The sequence below is a fragment of the Callithrix jacchus genome, chromosome 13 (assembly GCF_049354715.1).
Source record: "Callithrix jacchus isolate 240 chromosome 13, calJac240_pri, whole genome shotgun sequence".
Classification (NCBI taxonomy): Eukaryota; Metazoa; Chordata; class Mammalia; order Primates; family Cebidae; genus Callithrix; species Callithrix jacchus.
In genome coordinates, this window is record NC_133514.1 from 112,889,395 (window position 1) to 112,911,936 (window position 22,542).

General features: G+C 44.4%; 1 protein-coding gene across 7 annotated transcripts in view; it reads left to right on the forward strand.

Moving 5' to 3' along the window:
* Nucleotides 1–14,002: 14,002 nt before the first annotated feature.
* The window catches only part of SOCS6 (suppressor of cytokine signaling 6), a 38,541-nt gene continuing 30,001 nt past the window's right edge, over nt 14,003–22,542 (forward strand). For 2 of the 7 annotated variants that reach the window (XM_078346997.1, XM_035271333.3), the window contains exons 1-2: nt 14,003–14,048; nt 17,863–18,051. The gene's annotated coding sequence lies outside the window, so the exon portion shown is untranslated. Of the gene's footprint in view, nt 14,203–14,657; nt 14,795–17,862; nt 18,052–22,542 lie in introns of those variants that run through there. The other 5 variants (XM_078346996.1, XM_002757323.7, XM_078346998.1 and 2 more) reach the window with 4 other exon arrangements.

The window sequence follows — 22,542 nt, forward strand, 5'->3', positions numbered from 1 at the left end:
ACATAGAATGATATTTATACCTCTTGTTCCAGTACAAGTTGACACATAAAACTAATCATCATAGTCATCTCCCATGATGTCCAGGAAATCATGGCTGTGTATCCCCAGGGCGTAACACAAAATACTGCCGATACATATCTGACCAATGGAAGGAAAGCTTTATTTTTGACCTCTTATTAGTTTGTTCTCATGCTGCTAGTAAAGACATACCCGAGGCTGGGTAAGTTATAAAGGAAAGAGGTTTAATGGACTCACGGATCCACATGGCTGGGGAGGCCTCACCATCATGGCGGAATGTGAAGGAAGAGCAAAGTCACATCTTACACCGTGACAGGCAAGACAGTGTGTGCCAGGGAACTCCCCTTTATAAAACCATCAGATCTGGTAACAGCTATTCACTATCATGAAAACAGCACAGGAAAGACCCACCCCCATGATTCAATTACCTCCCACCAGGCCCCTCCCACGACACATGGGAATTATGGGATCTACAGTTCAAGATGAAATTTGGGGCATGGTGGCTCATGCCTGTAATCCAAGCACTTTAGAGGCCAAGGCGGGTGGATCACCTGAGGTCGGGAGTTCAAGACCAGCCTGACCAACATGGTGAAACCGCATCTTAAAAAATACTAATAAAATTAAAAAAAAAAAAAAAAGAAATTTGGGTGGGTGCATAGCCAAATCAGATTATTCGCTTTAAAAATATATATATTTTAGCCACACACACACACAAAACATAGTTGACAATCTGTGGTACTATAGAATTCATATATGTCAACTCGGGCATTTGTTAAGAAGTCACATTATTCTTTTCCAACACTTCCTCATCGAAACCACTCAGTGGACATAAATGTTCCCACTCCCAACTCCAGGCATTATCAGATAGTAAAAAAATTATCTCATCACTTCTAGATTTTTAAAAAAATCCAGTCCATGGTACTATCAAAGCTCAGAACCACTATCCAATGTAAAATGTCTCTCTACTCCTCCTGCACTCCGGGCTTCAGGTTTGGAGGACAGGATTGTGGTCAGCTTCTGGGTCATTTCCTCCCTCCCCTTCTTCCCACATTTTCTACTACTGTCTTGAGACCTACTAGCACAAGAAGGAAAACCAGTGATAATGGACAGAAAGGTCTTGACAGAGATAAAGTTGTCATCTGGCATTAGTGAGCTCCATACAGCAGGTCCTCAGTGCTGATTTTTTTTTCTCTTGGGGTACCTTGTGAAACTGCTTTTGCAAAAATTATAACAATGAGAAAATTATGACCATGAAAGACATCTGACCTAACTGCCTTCATCTTGCTTCCAACCTCCAAGCTGTCCTTGTTCACTCCTGGGCATAGGCCAAACTCTCTTCGGGAGGAACATAGTTTATAATTTAACTTTAAAACAGAGACGATAATGGCCCCTTTCCTAACTAAGTCCCCTACTTGCCTGGGGACCAGACTGCCTTTGTAGGAATAGCCGACTAGCCACAAGATTAGACGTTATGGTTTAGAAGTCATGCAGCCAGAGGCCACACATTTCTGAATCACCCCAATTGCTCCTAGGGATAACATCTCTATTGTAAAAACTAAGATTGGTGCTTGAGATATCTTTCAGACCCTACACCTGATGGATCAGCTGGCACCACCCAGATACAAAACCTAGTTCATCCGGTCTTGTAGCCCTCACCCAGGAACCAACTCAACATGAGAGGACAGGCTCAACTTCCTAAGATCATCTCTGACCTGACCAATTGGCACTCCCCACTCCTTGGGCCCTCTGTCCCTCAGATTATTCTTTAACAACTCCAGTCTCTGAATTTTCAACTTTGGGGGAGACTGATTTGAAGAATAATAAAACTCCAGTCTCCCATTCACCTGGCTCTGCATGAATTAAACTTCCTCTATTGCAATTCCCCTGTCTTGATAACTTGGTTCTATCTGGGCAGCCAGATAAATGAATCCATCGGGTGATTGAGGGGTTACATGTGTGGTTCTTTGGAGCTATTTCTTCCTTCCTTTTCCCTCACTCAACTGTGTTCACTCACCTATATTTCTCTTGATTCATTCAGGCATGTCTCGACCAACTGCCCTACAGACTTGCACTCAGCTCCTGTCTTTCCAGACATGCACTGAACTGCGCCCATCTTATACAGCTCCTTCAAGTCCTGGCAAAGAAAAAAAACATCCAGACTTAGTAAATAAAGGCTTTACTCAAAAAAATTATTGCAAATTTAGGGGTACTATTTGTAATTGTGGGGGTCCTTGATTCTTATCTTCTTAGAGGAAAGAAGTCAGCCAAAAGACCAATTAGTAAAGTAAGCAGAAAGGTTTATTAAGGAAATAAAAGTACAACTGCAAGAGACCAGGGGGCTGATCTGCATGCGAACAACCCTGAGAGTTCTGTGTTGCAGTTTTTATGAGGTCGGACTTTTTCCTTCTTTTTTTTTTTTTTTTTGAGACAGAGTCTCCCTTTGCTGCCAAGTGCCAGGCTGGAATGCAGTGGCACAATCTCGGCTCACTGCAACTTCTGCCTCCTGGGTTCAAGAAATTCTCCTGCCTCAGCCTCCTGTGTAGCTGGGACTACAGGCAGGCACCAGCACGCCCAGCTAATTTTTGTTTTTTTTTGTTTTTTTTTTTTTTTTAGTAGAGACGGGGTTTCACCATGTTTGCCAGGATGGTCTCGATCTCTTGACCTTGTGATCCGCCTGCCTCGGCCTCCCCAAGTGCTGGGATTACAGGTGTGAGCCACCATGCCCGGCTGACTCTTTCTTTCTTTAAGTTCCTGTTTCTGTCTTAAGTCTCCATCTTCTTTGTCTAGTTTCCTGCTTCTGTGTTAAGTCTCCACCTTTGTCTCCACCTTTGTCCCCACCTAATTCCCTGCTCAGGGTTGTGGGATTCTCCCCTACTGTCAGTTGATGCACTTGTTGATGCACGTAATCAATACTAATCCTACCTCCTGGTGGTATTGCTCATTACCTCCAACCCATGAAGGTCATACAGTGGTCAAGTCTGCACTCACTGCACCCACATATCTCTTATTAATTTCCCCTTTGCCCTTATTATCAACACGTAGCTAGCTAGATTATGATGGTTTTAACTGCAGAATGAGCAATGACTGGGCATCCTAAGGGGTGTTTTAGAGTGTTCCCCTCTGCGTAAATATATCTCCTCTTCTTTGCTCATACTTAGTGTGCAGATTTCAGGTGGACTCAGGGGCTTGAGATTTTCCAGAGCTTCCTCCCCCAGGGGCTTCTTTTCCTGTTCATGTCTAACTATCTGCCTACTCTAACAGGGGGAGTGCCTACTGTACCATGGGACAGCAACTATTACAATGGATTTGGATGTGTGATATCAGTCTCTGCACCACTCAAACACCAAAGGCCTAGATCAAGCTCTCAAATTTGTTTCTCTTGAGCCTTCTCCTCTCTTGCTTAAAATGGGGAGGAAACAGTTCCACCTCTCCCTCATTACAGGATGAGACACACACCTTCTGTTTTATATGGGAAGCTAGGTGGGCGGGCTGATTCAGGCAGAACAGGCTGTAGAGCAAGCCTTCCTTGAGTCTGGCATAGATAGCCCAGCACTTTATATAAAGGTACTGAGCACCTATATATTATTCCCAACCTCAGCCAAAACTCTGAGCCAACTCTGACAGTAAAATGAGTCCTGGCAGGGGAAAGTCACACACACTGAAATCACCTGTACAATACTTCGTTCAAAGAGAGCACCTTTTGATCTTAAGTCATTTGGTCAGCGACTACTAAAATGTGACTCAGGATGGGAAATTTATACATACCAGTTTCTAAGGTATGTTTATTATTGTACAAGACACTGAAATGACCAGCACTTTTACCTGACCTAGCACAGATATCATACTTCTTAGATATGTCTGCTGTTAACTGAAGAGGGTAAAGTGACTTCTACATAGATTACACTGTTCATCTAAGTGCCTCTGTAATCATTGGTTGGCCCCTATATATCACCACTTACATCCTATATATTTGTTCTGGTTTGCTCACAAAGTGAAATAATATCGCATGGTTCCATTTTCAATATCTACTCTTTCCAGTAGTTCTTTTTTTAATGAAATAAATCTGACTTTTGTCAGATTTAAAGTATTTCATAATCTATGACTGACTAGCTTCATTCTCAAGGATATGTCTGAATTGCAAATTGTAAGATAACTACCTTAAAATAACTGTTAACAATGTGGGAGACCAGAACATGCCACCCCAAAATATGAAAGATTGTTGAGCTAAAGGCAATTAAGAAGAAGCCCATGTAGGAAAGCTCTCTGTCCTCCCCATAGTCACCTAAAAGCAGGATATAGGCTTATAAAGACAAAAGATATCCCGCCTTCCTTTCTACCAGGGAGAATGAAGATTAACCACTCAACCCTCTGGAGATGAGTTTGGAGGAATCTGCATGAATAAGCCTTTCTAACTAGCTTTTAGTTATCACTTATTTGCACTCAACCCAATTTGCCACCCCTGTGACTAACAATGCTTTTCCTTTGTCCTGTCCCTTCTCTCAAAATGTACTGTTTTTTGGTGAAGATGCCATAGAAGCTGGATTCAAAGTCACCTCTTTGAGAAGTACTCACTCCCTGGGTTTCTCCCATGTAGATGTGAAATACAGATGTGAATAAACTTCTGCTTTTTTCTCGTTAACCTGTCTTTTGTTACAGGGGTCCATTCCAACTAAGAACCTATTAGGGCTGAAGAAAAAAGTATTTTCTTTCCCTACACCATCCTAGCAATTTGTAACTTTGGGTTAACACCTTCTGAAAAATTACAGTGGAAAAGTAAAAGGTTTGTTAGTGATGGAAACTATCATCTTGACCAAACTTTAGTCAGGCTCCTCTAAATTCTCTTCTCAGCAAGACCCCATCCTTACCAAACCTGCATAGCTCAGCTTAAAAAACTCCTGTTAATTCAGTTTAGAGAGAATCCCCTACCCTTGATATCTGATCACTTCTCATATGTAATCCACTTTCTCATCCCCACCATCCCACAAGTGATATCTGATCACCTTGGCCTGACTTCAGCAAGAATTCTAACAAGCCGGTTTAGCCAAAAGCTCCTCTTACCACTTATCTTTCTCTTTAGCAATTTTCTATCCACTGACCCCACCCTGCTCTTTGGCTATAAATCTTTGGAATTGAACCTGGCTCTATACTGAAGTCTCCTTTCCTCAAGTGCAACAGCTCCTGAATAAAATCTGTTTCATCACTTGCTATGGTCTGAATGTTTGTGTCTTCTCAAATTTCTTGTGTTCAAATCCTAATCCCCAGTGTGACAGTGTTGGTAGGTGGAGCCTTGGGCAGGTGATTAGCTCAAGAAGGAACCTTTATGAGTGGGCTTAGTGCCCCTATAGAAGAGGCCCTGAAGAGCTCCCTCACTTTTTCTGCCATGTGAGAGCAGAGCAAAAAGATGGTTGTTCACGAACCAGTAAGTGGGGACCCAACCAGCACTGCAGTCACAAACCTTCAGCCTCCAGAACCGTAAGAAATAAATTGCCATTGTTTAGAAACCATCCAGTTTACAGTATTTCGCTACAGCAGCCTGAACAGAGACACTACTTGAAGTACTGTCACTTTCGAATCCTCTTTATCATAAGAAATTAGGCTTTGTAAAAATCATTAACCTTAGGCCAGGTGTGGTGGCTCATGACTGTAATGTGGGCATTTTGGAGGCTGAGGTGGGAAGATCACTTGAGGCCAGGAGTTTGAGGCCAGCGTGGGCAACATTGCAAGACCATGTCCCCACACACACACAAAAATTGAGCCTGGCATGGTGGCACAACCGATAGTCTCACTACCTGGGAGTCTGAGACAGGAGCATGCGACTGCAGTGAGCTGTGACTGTACCACTGGACTCTAGCCTGGGTGACAGAGGAAAACCCTGTCTCGATAAATAAATAAATAAATCATACAAGTCAGTCATTAACCGTGGTCTTTTTCTAATCAAAATCTTATCTATACCTAGAACCTAAAACTCTTTCTAAGTGGGACTTTACACTTGACTTAAGATAAATAAACAAAAACCTGATGTGAAAACATGTGTTATAAAGTCTGTTAAAGAGAGACTAAATCAAAAGCAACTGGGAAGTTTGGCAAACTTCTCAGAGACTCTTATATAATTAGTTCCATGTATGATCTTCACATAAATTACTCATGCAGATTCTCATTTACAAACTGGCAATAATGTTACTAAGCACATCTGGGAATTTTGTGAATGGAAATAAAAACACTGAAATACATTTACCATCAGTCTTTTATTCTACCATCAGTTTAGTCCCAGGCAAAATTAGTATTTTCACATATAGTTCTTAAAAAACAAATATGATGACATCATTAAATCCTTCATTTATTCAACGATGTCTCACTAAACACCCGCTGGGTGCCAGCACTCTAATAGGTGCTAAAGATACAGTAGTGAATGAGGAAACCTCTCCCAGGAGAGAAAGACCTTAACAGTCATGTAAATAATGACAGGATTGCAATCATAATAAAGGCCATGAAAGCAAAGTAGTAAGAGCTGCCATTTACTGAGGGTCTCAGCCCACCGCTGTGCTGAGGGTATTATATAATATTTAATCCCTCAGAAACCCTTTGAGTAAGATCTTTTCTGACTGTTGACAAACACCCCGTCCTCCTAACTCTAGTCAGGCTTCGCTTGGCCCTCCAGGCCTCAACAGTCAGTGGACATCCTTGGTTTCTGTCAGCCTGTATCACTCCGTTTGGAGCAAGCATCCTGTTAAGTCAGGTTGGAAAGGACTTCCATGCTGAATATCTGATCAGATTCTGCATCCTCACCGCCCCCCAGGTGATGTCTGATCACCCTGGCCCGCCTTCAGCAAGAATCCTGTCAAGTTGGTTTAGCCAGAATCCTCTCAGTACTTTTCCAACCACAGACCCCACCCTGCTTTTTTGGCTGTAAATGCCCACTTGTCCACGCTGTATTTAGAACTGAGCCTGGTTCTATACTGAGGTCTCTTTTCCCCCTTCGCAATAGCTCCTGAATGAAATCTGTGCTCACAGTGTTAACTCCTGTGCTCTTCTGGTTCTATTTAACACTGTGACTGGCTTCCGTTTTTTTTGGCTTGCTCTGTGCCACTGCCATTTTTACCTTATGGGAAACCCATTCCCTATAGTTTAAGTGAATTGTTCCACGCCTAACTCCACAGACATGCGTGGACACAGGACTCAACCTGGTCAGCCAGAGAACCACATTTCTTGTTCGACATTTATTGTTCAGGTCAGCCAGTTAGAACCTTCCCTGATGGGAAAAGGTGCTCTCTCTCCTCTGGCATCATAAACAGAGAGTCACAAGCAGAAATGGCTTCTGGTCTCTGAATGTAGGTGAGGGTTCGAATCCCAGTTCCGACGGAAACGACTGGAGAGAAGTGCAATGCTTCAAAAGGAAGAAAAAGTGGGCTGACCCCACTTCTAAGCCTGCTCCTTAGAAACCACTTAGACCTGAATAATAGGATGTCAGGGGAACCAGAGGAGAGAAAGACGAGAGGGCCCTGAATCGGCAGGAATCACATTAGCAGATTCATGTATAACCCTAGAGAAGAAAAACAAACCCCATTTTCAATAATAGTCAGTGTTGAATTTTTCTGCCAAGCCAGTAAGATAAAAGGTCTGGACTGTACTTTACCTGATTTAAAGCAAATAGAGACATAGGGCAGGGCGTGGTGGCTCATGCCTATAATCCTAGCACTTTGGGAGGCCAAGGCAGGCAGATTACTTGAGGTCAGGACTTCGAAACCAGCCTGGCCAACATGGTGAAACCCCGTCTCCACTAAAATACAAAAATTAGCCGGGTGTGGTAGCTGCCAATTCGTACCTTCTTTAGCTGTAGAATGGTATTTGAGTCCTAGAGGCAGTAGATAAAGAGTCTGAATTGGCATTTGACTTCAGAATCCCCACATCAATTTTTAAAAAAATAGTTCAAACAGGCTGAAAAAACACAGACTAGTAGAATGCACAGCCGTGTACCCACCACTGAAATGTAACAAATGTTCGCATTTCACTTTGTCTGTTTGGGTTTTTCTTTTTCTTTTCTTTTCTTTTTTTTTTTTTTAAAAAAACAGAGTTTTGCTCTTGTTACCCAGGCTGGAGTGCAATGGCGCAATCCTGGCTCACTGCAACCTCTGCCTCCTGGGTTCAAGCAATTCTTCTGCCTCAGCCTCCTGAGTAGCAGGGACCACAGGCACTGCTACACAGTACCTCCACGCCCAACTAATTTTTGCATTTTTAGTATAAACGGGGTTTCACCATATTAACCAGGCTAGTCTCTAACTCCTGACCTCGCGATCTGCCCGTCTCTGCTTCCCAAAGTGCTGGAATTACAGGTGTGAGCCACCACGTCCAGCCATACTTTTGAGTTTTTCTTAAAGAAGGAATATATCCTTCCCTTTTTAAGGAAAAATCCCATTTGTATGTCTCTCTGATGATTCTCCTGTCTCTGTCCCCAAGGATAACCTTAAAGTGTGTACATGTGTATCTTCCCAATTCAAGTTTATCTACTTTTTCTTTTTTTAGACAGTCTCACTCTCTCACCCCAGGCTGGAATGTCATGGCTCTATCTGGACTCACTGCAACCTCCGCCTCTCGGGTTCAAGCGACTCTCCTTTCTCAGCATCCCTAGTGGCTGGGATTACAGGTACCTGCCACCACGCCCAGCTAATTCTGTATTTTTAGTAGAGATGGGGTTTCACCAAGTTAGCCAGGCTGGTCTCAAACACCTGACCCCAGGTGATCCACCTGCCTCAGCCTCCCAAAGTGCTGGGATTACAAGCATGAGCCACTGCTCTCTGCCTTATACTTTTTCTACATATACATGTACCCATAAAAAATGTATATTATTAGTTTGAGTGCTTCAAACCTGACATATATGGTTTCATGCTGTATGTGTCCTTCTAGAACTAGTTTTTCGTTTCACTAATGTCCTTAATATATATCCATGTTGATACATACAGTTTACTCATTTTTTTGTTTAAATGGAAATCATTTGATTCATCCCATTATGCAGACATTCACATTGTTTTCAGTGTTGTTTTGAGGTTTTCACTACTACAAACAGTGCTTCATTGAACAGTTCTTGTTTTCTTTTTCTTTTTTTTTTTGAGACAGAGTCTTGCTCTGTCGCCCAGGTTAGAGTGCAGTGGCTCGATCTTGGCTCACCACAATCTGCCTCACGGGTTCAAGCGATTCTCATCTCAGCCCCCTGAGTAGCTGGGACTACAGGCACATGCCACCACGCCCAGCTAATTTTTTGTATTTTTAGTAGAGACGGGTTTCACCATGTTGGTCAGGCTGGTCTCGAACTCCTGACCTTGTGATCCGCCCACCTTGGCCTCCCAAATCGCTGGGATTATAGGCATGAGCCACCACGCCCAGTTCCTCTTGCCAGTTTCTGGTGTTGACAGCAATTCTTGGTGTTCCTTGACTTGCAGATGCATCAATCCAGTCTCTGCCTCTGCAGGGTTCTCTCTATATGTCTTTACCTGCTATCCCCTCCTTGTGTGTCTCTGTGTCTTGTCCTCTTATAAGGACGCCAGTCACATTGGAGTAAGGGCCCACTCTAGCCCAGCAGGACTTCATTTCAGCTTAACAGTGGCAGAGACCCCACTTCCAACAAAGTTGTGTTCTAAGGTTCTGGAAAGGACACAACTCTTTGGGGGACATTATGTAACCCTGTATAAGTACCACACAAGGGAAATCTGAGTGAGTGGAGTACAGCACCTGAACCAGCAAGACAGGAAAGCAGGGGCAGCAGAAGGGCAGTGGAAGGGAGGGAAGCAAGAGAAGGGTGGCAGATTTTGCTTACTTTGCAGCTTTTCACAGGGACCCCAAGAGTGCTTTTTGTACTGAGGATGTACAGTCACGCACTGATTAATGTTTTGATCAACTGCATACATGATTGTGATCCTATAATAAGATTATAATGCTGTATCTTTACTGAACCTTTTCTATGTTTAGATATGTTTAGATACACAAATACCACTGGTTACTATTCCCTTACAGAATTCAGTACGGTAACATGCGGTACAGGTTTGTAGCCTAGAAGCAATAGGCTATACCCTATTATTCTAGGTGTATAGTAGGCTCCATCTAGGTTTGTGTAAGTACAGTCTATCATGTTAGTAGAAGGATGGAATCACCTAGTAACACTTTTCTCAGAACATGTCACTGTCGTTAAGTGAGGTCTGACTGTACTTGAAACACCAGGACTGGGATGGAAGGCTGCACACTGTAACCCATCCCGCTTCCACCCAGTTTTCTCAAGTCTGGACTTCCCTTTTTCCCCTTTCAGAAGAAGGGAGGAGGCTTAATATTATAAATCAAACAAGACTTGAAATTGGGAAATGTCAGTTCAAGTCATGAATTGACTTTTGTCACTTTGGGAAAAGTATTTGAGCTCAGTCTGTTTCCTCCTCCTTACAATGAGGATGTTGGACCATTTTCCTGTCTGTAAAAGGGGATGTTGAGGATCATCAGCAAGGGTGCTTCTGGTTCTGTAAGCTATTGCTCTAGGAGGCAGCTGTGGAACTATGCTTCTGTCCCTGGTGAGAGGCTAGACTTTCCATATGACCGGTGGCTATCCCCATGTTTTAGCAAGTATATTAGACAGCACTTATAAACAATAGAAATTGATTATCTTGAGCAAAACAGGGATTTGTTAGAAGGTGTTGGGGACTGGCACTGGATCAGTTTGGTGCAGGTACCTTCTTACCGTAGATGTGATCCTGTCCTCTTCCAGGAGCCCTCCATGATTGTATCACTTGCACAACAGTAAGCATCTGGACAAGAGTTTTTTGGTTCTGCCCTTCCCTTTTCCCTTCCCCTTCCCCTTCTTTCTCCTCCCCTTCCCTTCCTTCTTTCCCATCCTCCCTCCCTCCCTTCTTTTCTCTCTCTCTTTTTGAGCGAGTTTCACGCCGTTGCTCAGACTGGAATGCAATGGCATGATAGCTGTTCACTACAACCTTTGCCTCCTGGGCTGAAGCAATCCTCCAGTCTCAGCCTCCTGAACAACTGGAACTACAGGCATGTACCATCATGCCCAGCTAATTGTTGTATTTTTAGTAGAGACAGGGTTTTGCCACGTTGCCCACGTGAGTCTCAAACTCCTGGGCTCTCAAGCAATCCATCGGCTTTGGCCTCCCAAAGTGCTGGGATTATGGGTGTGAGCCACTGCACCCAGCCTGATTCTTTTTGTAAGACAGAGTCTCGCTCTGTTGTCCAGGCTGGAGTGTGGTGACATGTTCATAGCTTACTGCAACCTGGAACTCCTGGGCTTAATAGATCCTCCCGCCTCCATGCCACCCCACCCTGCTAATATATTAACTTTTTGTAGAGACAACATCTGGCCATGGTGCTCAGGCTGGTCTCGAATCCCTGACCTCAAGTGAACCTTCCACCTTGGCATCCCAAAGTGCTGGGATTACAGGTGTGAGCCTCCCTGTCTGGCCTGGGGAAGAGTTACGGGCATATATCTTAGCTGTGTTGGGTGTTGGTAGAGCAAAGATAAGATTTCCTCCAAAAAAGAGAGCAAGTGCTGATGGGAAAAAGGGTTCAGGCGGATAGCCAAGAAGATAACACATGTTTATGGCCAAAAAGTGTCTGAAATGTAGCCAAGCATGGCGATTTTAAATAGTATATCTAGACTAATATCTCTACACTGAAGTTGTTGCTATATTATTAATACTGTAATCATTATTTAGTGGTAAAGGGTCTAAGCCTAAATTCCAGCTCTGCCCTATAGTAGCTGTGACTTGGGGAGAGTGAATTCTTACCTTCGCACTGCACATCTCAGTTTCCTCATCTGTAAGGCAGGGATGATGTTAATACTGACCTTACTGGATTGATATGAAAATTAAAACACGTAATATATTCAAAAGAATTGAATGCAAGGCGTGACTCATTAGGCCCCTAGTGGTTTTTCTGCATTATTTCATGAAATCTTACAACTATTTGGTATAATTCGTATCAAGCCCCTTCATTCCCCCTTTACAAAAGTAGAAACTGAGGTTACAACTGAGAAACTTGTTTGAGGTCACACGGCTGTCAGACCTGTCAAAGCTGTGCCTCTGGTCCAGCTCTGCTAGACTCAGAACCCCTGGGTCTTAACCATACATTCAAGAGTCTCCTGGAAGTCAACTCTTCCCCACCCTTCACAGCCCCATTGCTGCGAAAAAGGCTCACTAACCCCCTGCTGCACAGCTCCTGCTGGTTGTCCTTTTTAGATAAAATAGGGAGACACTGGCATCCCGAGGCAGTAGGATTGAAAAGTTTGCTTCTTTTCTTTTCGAGATGGAGTCTCGCTCTGTTGCCCAGGCTGGAGTGCGATAGCACTATCTCTGCTCACTGCAACCTCCACTTCCTGGGTTCAAGCAATTCTCCTGCCTCAGTCTCCTGAGTAGCTGGGATTACAGGCACCTGCCACCATGACCGGCTAATTTTTGTATTTTTAGTAGAGACGGGGGTTTCACTGTGTTGGCCAGGCTGGTCTTGAACTCCTGACCTCATGATCCGCCTGCCTTGGCCTCCTAAAGCATTGGGATTACAGGCGTGAGTCACTGCTAATTACCGTTTTTTGTGTTTCCCACTAACCTCTCTGCCAATTCTATTTCAACCTCCATTCTCCAATCATTGTAATTAGGTATTTCAGAATTGTGTTGCATTTCAATCACGGTAACAATAATGGTAGCATTTTATTAATCAAGTAAAAACTGAAAATGACAATGATAGTGTATGACACACAACAAATGACATCAACTTTGCATCACCTAAAGTTCCAACTTTTCTGTTATGAATCTAGATTTCTTGTCGAGCATTTTATATTGAACATAGGAAATAAGATTACTGTACGTGAACATTTTGTAACTAACAACTTTCTGAAGATGTAATTCGGGTAAAAACTCACACCTGAACAACTTTTTTAGACTTTTTTCTAGCCCTTTTTTCTCTGTACTTTCAGTTTTCTTTTTAAACGGTCCATATTATTCAACAACTTTTCAAGTCCACAATAATTCTTGTTAGATTTTAATGATACTTATCTGCCCCCAAGCTCTATTGAAATAATAATGACATTCATTTTTAATCACTTTTCATCATAAGAGAAATACAAATTTTCCTATTGATTTCCCATGGACAAAAATCAAGTTTTCAGCCAGTTTCCCTGTAGACATGAGTCAAGTCCCCAACATGCAACTTGTATATCACACTACCTTGGAATTCGGCGGCACAAACATCAGTGAACTATTACTTGTACAAAACCTCTCTGAAAATGACTAAATGGAAAAGTAAATGGCTCGAAACAAGGAATAAGTTTGGTTTTTTAAAAAGCAATTTTCACGATTCAGTCGAGAAGGTGTGGGGAGCGCTTCCCCACTTGTGGCTCTGCACGGCGTGCGCGCGCGGCAGTCCGGGGGTCTCCTCCCCGCGGGGACAAGGTCGGGGTCCCGGCGCGAGCCCAGACCTGACCAGTGTGGGGGTCCCGCCGCCGGTCGCAGGGGCACAGGGACCGCGTCCGCCAAATCCACGGGGCCTGTGTGTGGGGGAGCCGAGGACTTTCCTTTCCACGTTAGCCAGAGCCACCCCGACCGGAGGAAAGGCACCAGGGACCCCGGGGGCTGGAGGAGCAGCCGCCTGCAGCCATCGGCTGAGGGGCTCAGGAGGGCGCGGGGGTGGGAAGATCCGGGCTCCGCGCCCCGCCCTCCCGCCCCACGACCCTGGCCCGGCGCTCCTCCCCTCGGAACCCCCCACCCAGTGCCCGGCCCCCGCCCCGCCCCGCCCCGCCCCGCGCGGCCCCCAGCCCTAGCCCCGTGCGCCCCGACGCCCCGCCTGCGCCGCAGGCCCGAGTAGTGGGCGCGGGGCGGCCAGCTCGGCTCCTCCGCACCCGCTCCCCGCTCGGGCCGAGTCGCTGCGGCCGCGCGCCCCTCCTGGAGGAGGAGGAGGAAGGAGGCGGGAGGAGGAGTTGCCGAGAAGAGAAGGCGAGCGCGGCAGTCGCGCCGGCGCTGGGCGAGGAAGCGGAGCCGGGCCGCCTCCGGGTGAGCGTTTGGGGAGCCTGGGAGGGAGGCTGGGACCGGGCTTCGCCGTCCGCAGCCCGGGGCACTGGCCGCCGGGCTGGTTTCCGCCTCGAGGCTCAGGGGGCGGATCCGGCGCGGGCCGGGCCGGGGAGGCCGCCGGGCGCGGGCTGCAGCGGTGGGTCTGGGTCAGCGCGAGGGCCTGCGCCGCCTCGGCGGTTGCGCCCGTGGGGGCCGGGGCTGGGGAGCTGGAGCCGGGAGCAGGGACGCGGGAACCGGGAAGCCGGGGCCGGGGCGCGGCGGCCCCTGAAGGGCTGAGGCCTGCGCGGTCGCGGGCGGTTCTTCCCGACCTCTCGGCCTCTTCGGCCGCGGCGCGCCGGCCTGGGCCGCCGCCTTTGTTGCCCGCAGCTCGCCGGGGAGAGGCCGGGGCTCGGTGAGGCCTGGGCGGCGGCGCGGGGCCTGCGCGGCTCAGCGCCCCGGCCGGGTCCCTGCTCGGACCTCCGCGGGCTGGGGGTCGGGACGCGGCGAGGCCGCAGGCGCGAGGGCGGGCCCGGGGCGCGGTGCTGGGACTCGGGGACGCCCCCGCCCCACCGCGAGGTCGCGCCTACGCTGGCGGAGTGGCAGGCCGGGGCTGCTCTGTGGCCGAAGGTGCCGCCGGCCGGCCGCGCACTCACCCGGGCGTGGGGAAGGGACGATTGTGGAATTTAAAGCGCTCCTGGGACCGACGCGGGCCTGAATTTTCCGTTTGCTTCGGGAGTTGGCAACTTCAGGTACACCCTTGTGGCTCACGGAGCAGAATTATGGAAGTTTCTTAGAGGCAGGTCCCGTCACAAAACTTGAAATGTGTGGTGGAATGAGAAACTGGGGTTCCCATCCCCAGAGTTTGGAATGAAGGGCCAGGTGGGAATATGTGGCAGAACTCAGTCTTCCGGTAGCAAAATAAATAATGTTGAATTCATTTCAACAAATGTTTCTGCAACGTCTGCCCGTAGAAGGCAACACGCACTGTGCATGAGGACAGAGAACACACTAATGATAGAAATAACGTGAATTACACACGCGGAACGTCTCCCAGAGACGTTTTAAATTTACTGTGTTCCTTGGGGTAAAGCTATATTAGTAATCAAACAAAGGCAAATGGTCTACTTTCAGTTAAAATATCTGACACCTTCTCAACCACAGAAGATAGCAGTTTGTCTTGACTTTTTTTTTTTTTTTAACCCACAGCATTAAATCCATTTAGCTTACTTGAATGAATGAATCTTATCGGAATAGTTAATGCTGTGGACAGTCAGACTTACTTAAAAACAGGAATGGCATTGCTCACCGGCTTTCACAAAACCCCGAAGAAAGTCTGTAATGCTTTCCCATGGGCTAATTTCTCCTCCTAGTGGGTTTTGTGCACGCGTGGATATGGTAAGGTTTAGGGTCCATTCCTCTGTAAACGAAATAGGTGGCCTTAACCCTTCGATTCCAACACCCTCCCTAAGCCTGGCTTGGTGCCTTGGAGGAAGCTGGTTCGTGGACAGTGGACTGGTTTCCTAGAAGAGCTTCTATCTGGAGTGTGGCCAGGGCTTTCCACTTGTGCCTGGGTAAGGATCAGCTAGGTATTCACCTGAATCTATACTTTTTTAGAATTCCATTCAGCGTCTCTTTTGGAACACTCTCTCTTTCCTACCTTTATCATTTATCTAAATTACCCTCTAAATTGGTAGTCTTGCTCCTTGCTCCTTTCTCCTTGCTCCACCCACCCAAGAGCACACGCAAGGGCATCCCTTAACCCCCTCCCTTGGCAGGAGGGCCCCTCCCCCCCCAGGGAAGGGATTTGAGTGCCGTTGACTGGAAAGTGGTGCTGTACTGACTGAGTTTCTAGTCATTTTGCCTTCCAGTGTTTTTTTTCATTCTTGTATTAGAACTGGAAAACGTATTCTTTTTAGTGCCCCTCCCCCCCCTTTTTTTTAAGAAAACAGAAAGCAAGTATCTTCTTTTTTGCTTTTACTCTGTCACCCAGAGTGGAATACAGTGGTGCAGTCATGGCTCTCTGCAGCCTTGAACTCCTGGGCTCAAGTGATCCACCTCCCTCAGTCTCCTGGGTAACTGGGACTGGAGGCATGTGCCACTAAACCTGGCTGATGGTTTTTTGTAAAAATGGGGTCTTGCTGTGTTGCCGAGGCTGGTCTCAAACTGCAGGCCTCAAGATCCTCTCACCTCAGCCTCCCAAGAGCCCTGGGATTTCAGGCATGAACCACCGCGCCCAGCCTGCAAGTGTCCTCTTTACGTCTGTCTTGTGTAACTACACTCCTCAGAGAAAATCTTGCTAGTTTTCTCCATTGTGGCCAGTTTTCAGAAGACTTTTGGGTTACTGATCATGTCTTTTATTTTGCTTATAGAGGTGTGATCTTATTTAAAAGTCCAAACATAGATGGTCCCCAGTTTTGGATTTTTTGACTTTTTGGTGGAGCAGAAATGATACACATTCAGTATGCGCCTCGACTTATATCCATATAAACCCACTGTGAGTTTTGACTTTTAAGGTATTTTCAGTTTATCATGGGCATACTGGAATGTAAGTTGGGGACGTCTGCCATTTGCAAATCTGTAGCAATAATTTTTATTCTCTTAAAAATATGCACTCATGAGAAAGGATATTACATATATAAATACATATGCATTTGGAAGTATTAGGTCAGATACCTCATTTATAATCCAGTATAACTGATGGATTTGTGTACATTCTGTTTTAATGCTTAATAAACTTAGATAAATAAATGAACTAAAAAGATCTCCTTTTGCTTTTTTCTGTTTATTTCATCCTTTGTAGGAAGTGAGGATTGTCTATTTCAGTCCTCTGTCCTCATCCCTGACCTCTTCCAATTCTGGAAATTATATATGCATCTGTGGTGCCAAAGTACTTTTGTAAAATTACTCATTTTACAAGGGAGAAATTCCTAATACTAGTGTATGTCATAAAAAGGAGAAACTTTCTTATATGGCCAGATTGATAGAAATAATTGTTCAGATATTAAAAGAGAAGCAACGAAAGAGATGTTTAATATTGTTTTAAAGTGAAATTATCATTAATGTTTTTATGGATAATTTATTATGCTGTTTGGCATGTTGGTTTAGCTAATAAGTTGTGATGGCTTTAGGACTGAGGACACTGTTTACTTAGACTGATTTCAGGTCTTTACTGACCCATACAAACAATAAATTTTACTTAGTTGGGGCAGTTGATTTTAGGTGGCTGTTGGTCTTGATGTTTCAAGAACAGACATATTTAGGTAAGCCATGTGAGGTTTCAGTTCCCACCTCGCACACTCTGGACGTTTTGGAGCATCCATTTACCATCTCTGTGAACTTGAGCATGTTCTGTATGCCCTCTGAGTCCTATTCCTCATGTGGGGATAATAATTTATCTCACAAAGTTACAATGAATATGTATTTATGGTAAAACTTTTTGTTTGTTTGTTTTTGAGATGGGGATCTTGCTCTGTTGCCCAGGCTGGAGTGCAGTGGCGTGATCAGAACTCGCTGCAGCCTCATCCTCCCAGGCTCAAACAAACAATCCATACACCTCAGCTTCCCTCCGCTAGTAGCTGGGACCACGAATGCATGCCACTGTGCCCAGCTGATTTTTTTATTTTTTGTAGAGCTGGAGTCTCCTTATGTTGCCCAGGTTGGTCTTCAAATCATGGGCTCAAGTGATCCTCCCACCTTTGCCTCCCAAAGCGTTGAGATTGCAGGCATGAGTTCCTGTGCCCAGCCAAAAATCCACACTCTTTACCTGTGACTGTAACATTTCTGCCTAGTTCTGAAATGTGTTTTCATTTCTCCCTAGTTCTCATCTTCAGCAACCTTCCCTGCCTTACCAGGGTTCTGCCCTAGCCTTTCTGTTCCTCAACAATCTGACCTGCTTCCTGCACCCCCACCTTTGACACAGTAGTTCGCAGTGTCCTTCAGTGGCTTCTGTGGTTGGTTCATTCTCAGATCTTAACGCCAGTGTCACCACCCAGAGACTTCATGGACGGTAAGGTATTACGGTTCCTTTAGTAATCCCAAGTCATTAACTTGTATGGTTCCTTCATAACCTCTATTATTTTCTGTAATTATTTAGTTTACTTGTTTCTGCTGTTTCCTCCCCCCACCCCGCCCTGAATAAGTTCTATATGGGCACAGTGCCTACGGTGGTCCTTCTTTTCTGTGTCCCTGACACAGCCCAGGGGCCTGGCCACTGAGTAGGAGAGGTGTGGCTATACAGAAAGTACTTGGAGTTTTCATGTTGTTATCTCCACCTTAAAGGCAACGACATGCTGTCTGCATGTTAGAAAGTTGTTGGTGTTTCGTGGTGTTTGTCCTTTTCTGAACTGGTCTGCTTGTGTAGCTGAGTAAATCATAGCACTAATAAAACCAAAGCCCTTATAATTACATGGCCCCAACAGCCCCACAGAGAGAGGACTGTCACTGCCTCTAGAGCCGTAATGTGTGTCTGAGTGACTCAAGGACCAGACTAACTTGCAGTGTAGACGCCCATATCTCCTGCTTCTGGAAGTATAGTTATGTATAGTGTGTAGAAAGTCACTATTCCCAAAACACGTTTCCCTTGGTCATGTGGCTTAGTAAAGTGGAACCTCAGTTATCTGAAACCTCCTGGTATCCTCAGATTTCTGGTGTAGAATTAAAGCCAGAAGGAAAAACTCCTTGGAAATTAGAAAAGCCAGAGACTAGGCCGGGCACAGTGGCTCATGCCTGTAATCCCAACATTTCGGAAGCCCAAGGCAGGTGGTTCGCCTGAGGTCAGGAGTTCGAGACCAGCCTGACCAATATGATGAAACTCCACCTGTACTGAAAGTACAAAAACTAGCTGGGAGTGGTAGCATGTGCTTGTAGTCCCAGCAACTTGGGAGGCTGAGAAAGGAGAATTGCTTGAACTGAGGAGGTAGAGGTTGCAGTGAGCCGAGATCGCACAGCACCCCAGGCTGGGCGACAGAGCGAGACTCTGTCTCAAAAAAAGAAAAGAAAAAGAGAAAGAGAAAGAAAGAAAGGAGGGAGGAAAGGAGGGAAAGATCAGAGACTTAGAAGCCCTCGATGGTAACTGAGGAAGGCGGTCTCTCAAGGGAATGCAGATCTAGGTTTGAATTTCAGCACTTCAATTTTATAGAGTATATTAAAAAAAAATCTTAAAGTTTTTGTTGCTTTACATATAAAGTAATAATGCTGTTTCTCTCAGAGCTGGTGTGAAAATGGAGTGACATAATGCATGTTAGTGTATTAATTCAGTGCCTGAAATATAACAAGTGCTAATACTTTAACACTAGTATTCTGCTCCTTAATCTGACCGCTTTTGACTAGTCAGATTACATTTGAAAATAATAGTGATAATTCCTACTTAAAGTAACTATTACTATTAATTTAAAACATCTGACTAGTCAAAAGTAGTATTCTCTGATTAATCAGCCACATCTTTGTTAGACATGAGTGTTTTTGTTAAGGAAGCCTAATGTGGGAAAAGGGTTTGAGACCAAAGGAACAAGAGAAATGGGAATGAAAGCAGTAAGCTAGAGTCGTCTTCAGAAGCAGTGTTAGTGCAAGCTGCTAGAATGGTAAGGATGACAGGTGGCTGCAGTGTTAGCAGCAGTGGCCCGACGTGGCTGTGGGGTCATTGCAGTTCACTGATGGGAGACCGAGCCTTCTGCTCTGAGTACGTTTGTTCTCATATTGTTTTATCACTCCTAACAGCAACACACTAAAATACTTTCTTAAAATTATTAAAAGGGCATCACACTTGGAGATTGGGGAGTGATGATGATCTTATTTTCTGTAGTATCGGACTCTTGAGTGTAGAGAAAAAGCAGGAAGACAAGCTATATCTGAAGGCCTGGGAGGCAGGCAGTGATCTAAACATCAGTAAGTCCTAATGGTGTCGTTATGCCTTCCTGAAATTTTCCAACAGATACATTTGGTCATCTGGAGAGGCATCCATTTATATATAGCAGTTTGTGACAGTCTGAGATTATACTTAATATACACACTTGTGCTTAAAATACCGTTTTGAAGACAAGAATGTTTGGCTCCTATTAGATAAGATTTCCATCAAAAACAATTTCAATAGTTCAGTGTTAATCTTTAGAATTATCTAGACAAGGTTTTTTTACTCAGTGCTCTGGGTAGCCAATTATTTGGTGCTGTTTATGGTTGCACTTAAAGTGATTTTTACGGTACACGTTATTCTGACCATGTCAATAATATGCTAGATGGTTGAAGCAGTTGGGTTAGCAGGTTTTTAAAGTCAGACGGATTCTTACTGGTAGATTTTTACTGTGTCTGTATGTTATTTGTCTAAAGTTTGTTTCGATAATGGTGTTTGTTTTTAAAGCTTAAATTTGGTTTTAAGTAACATATTACCATCAGACAATAGTCATTTTTGTTTGTTGACATTGCTTTTAAAGTTAAAAAAAAAGTAACATATTTAGGAAACAACATTATTGCCAAATACCATAGACTGGCAGAAAATGTAAGCAAGTACCGAGGCAGAGAATTGTAGTGGGATTTTAGTGATTTTATACATTTGCAGCAGAATTACTGCATTTAGAGCTAGAGGAAACTCCTCTGATTATAGATGATCTTCATCCTTGCACAGATGAGGAAATTGGGTCTAAGCAGGGTACGTCATCTGCCCAGAGTCACACGTCACATTAGTAGTAGATTTCCGAATGGAGTCTGGTGTACGCACCCCTTCTTGCTGTTGAGGCCGAAGGTTTTAATTTAATCCTGGAAGCTGGGGAATTTGGATTTGTCTTCATGGAGGTTGTTACAGTTGAGCTGGCTGAGACCTTGCATGTCAGAAAACGTCTATGTTCTAAGTATTTGGTGTATGCCTGGCTGTGTAAAAATTCCAGGTTAATATTTTAGTTCAGATAGAATAAGTTATCTGACAGTGACAGATTAACTCTGAAATCTCAGCGCATGACTAGAGGTCTGTGTCTTGCTTTCACGAAGTCTGCGGCTCCCTTAGCCTCTTTCTTTGGGTCCAGTCTGCTTCCACCTGCAGTCCCTGTCTGTTGCCTTCATGGCAGAGGCGGGTGTTCCTGCAGGTCGCTCACTGGTGACCAGAACCAGGCCTAGTCCCTGCAAGGATGCCAGACACGTGCAAGGGCACAAGGAGAGTCATTGAACTGTCAGTGGGGGTCATAGTTGTAAGGGTGTTTCCTCTTGGAATTTTGCAGGCATTGCTCCGTTGTCTTCCGGTTTTTAGCGTTACTGTTAAGTCACGTGCCACCCATTTCCTGGGATAAAAGCCCTAGAAGCTCTTGGGGGACTTTTGCGTTACCTCCTAAATAGTAACTTTTACCATGGTGTTTCTGGGGGTCGTTCTTTTCTACTTCGGATGTCCTGAGCATTCCATAGTGCCTTTCTGTCTGTAAACTTATGTTCTTCAATTCCAGGAAAACTATTAAAATGCCTTTTATAATTTCTTCCCTTTCATTTGCTAATTTTCTTTTTCTACTTTTTTCCTGTCTTAAGCTCTTCTTCATTGGACATAGGAACTCCTCAATCCATCTATTTATTTTCTTAGCTTCAGTTTTGTAGTTCTTGTTTTCTGAAAGGGAGTTCCCTCGATTTTTCTTTTATTGGATGCTTACTTTTTGGCTGTCAGAGTTTTGTTTTCTAACTGTTCTCCTCACCCCCTCTTTTTTTAAACAAATGATATCGGCCTCTTGGTTCAGATTTGTGAACACTTCTCTCAGGCTGGTTTTCCATCGTCTTCCTTTCCAGCAGTCTTCAATTTCGGTTTCTTCCAGTGTGTCTCAGCCCCTTAACACTGTTGTCATCTGCCATAATTTGCTTTGTGACTTTCTTTGTTCTTATGTTTTTAGGGAATGATAGAGATAAAGAAGCGTGTGTTTCATCAGAAGGGTTTTTTCCTTTTTTTTTTTTTTTTTAAACAGTTTTTGTTTGTTTGCTAGTATCAATGAATATTAAAGCCTTCACTTTTGGGTGAAACCACATCTATTTTCTTCTTTAAATGAGGGTGGTGTTTTCAGTGAATGCTCCATGAAGCCACATCTGTGTCACTGAGTTCAATTAACTTAGTAGATGAAATGCCTGCTGATCTGTAGTGGCAACATAATTATTTTAAGTTGCACTATTTTAAAAGCATCAAGAGAGCACATCTTTGGGAACCCCATAATAAGTGATTACTTTTGGCAGTCAACTTACTGTTTTATAATGCAAATAATCTTTTCATTTTGTAAGATTTTTACATTATTTGGTTAATAGGGATATATTATTCAGTTGAATAATTATTGCTTTCCAAGATTCCCTTCAGCTCTAATGATCAAGGAATGAAATTTACGTTGGCTCTTAATATACATTTAATAATAAATTTTATGTGGATTACTTTTTGTACCCCAAATCTGCTGTTTAAAACTCCATTCTTAATTTGCATGTACTTTAGAAAAGAGGAAAAGATTATTTTAACTGAAGCTTGTATTATGTGAAAGCATTTGAATAATGGACA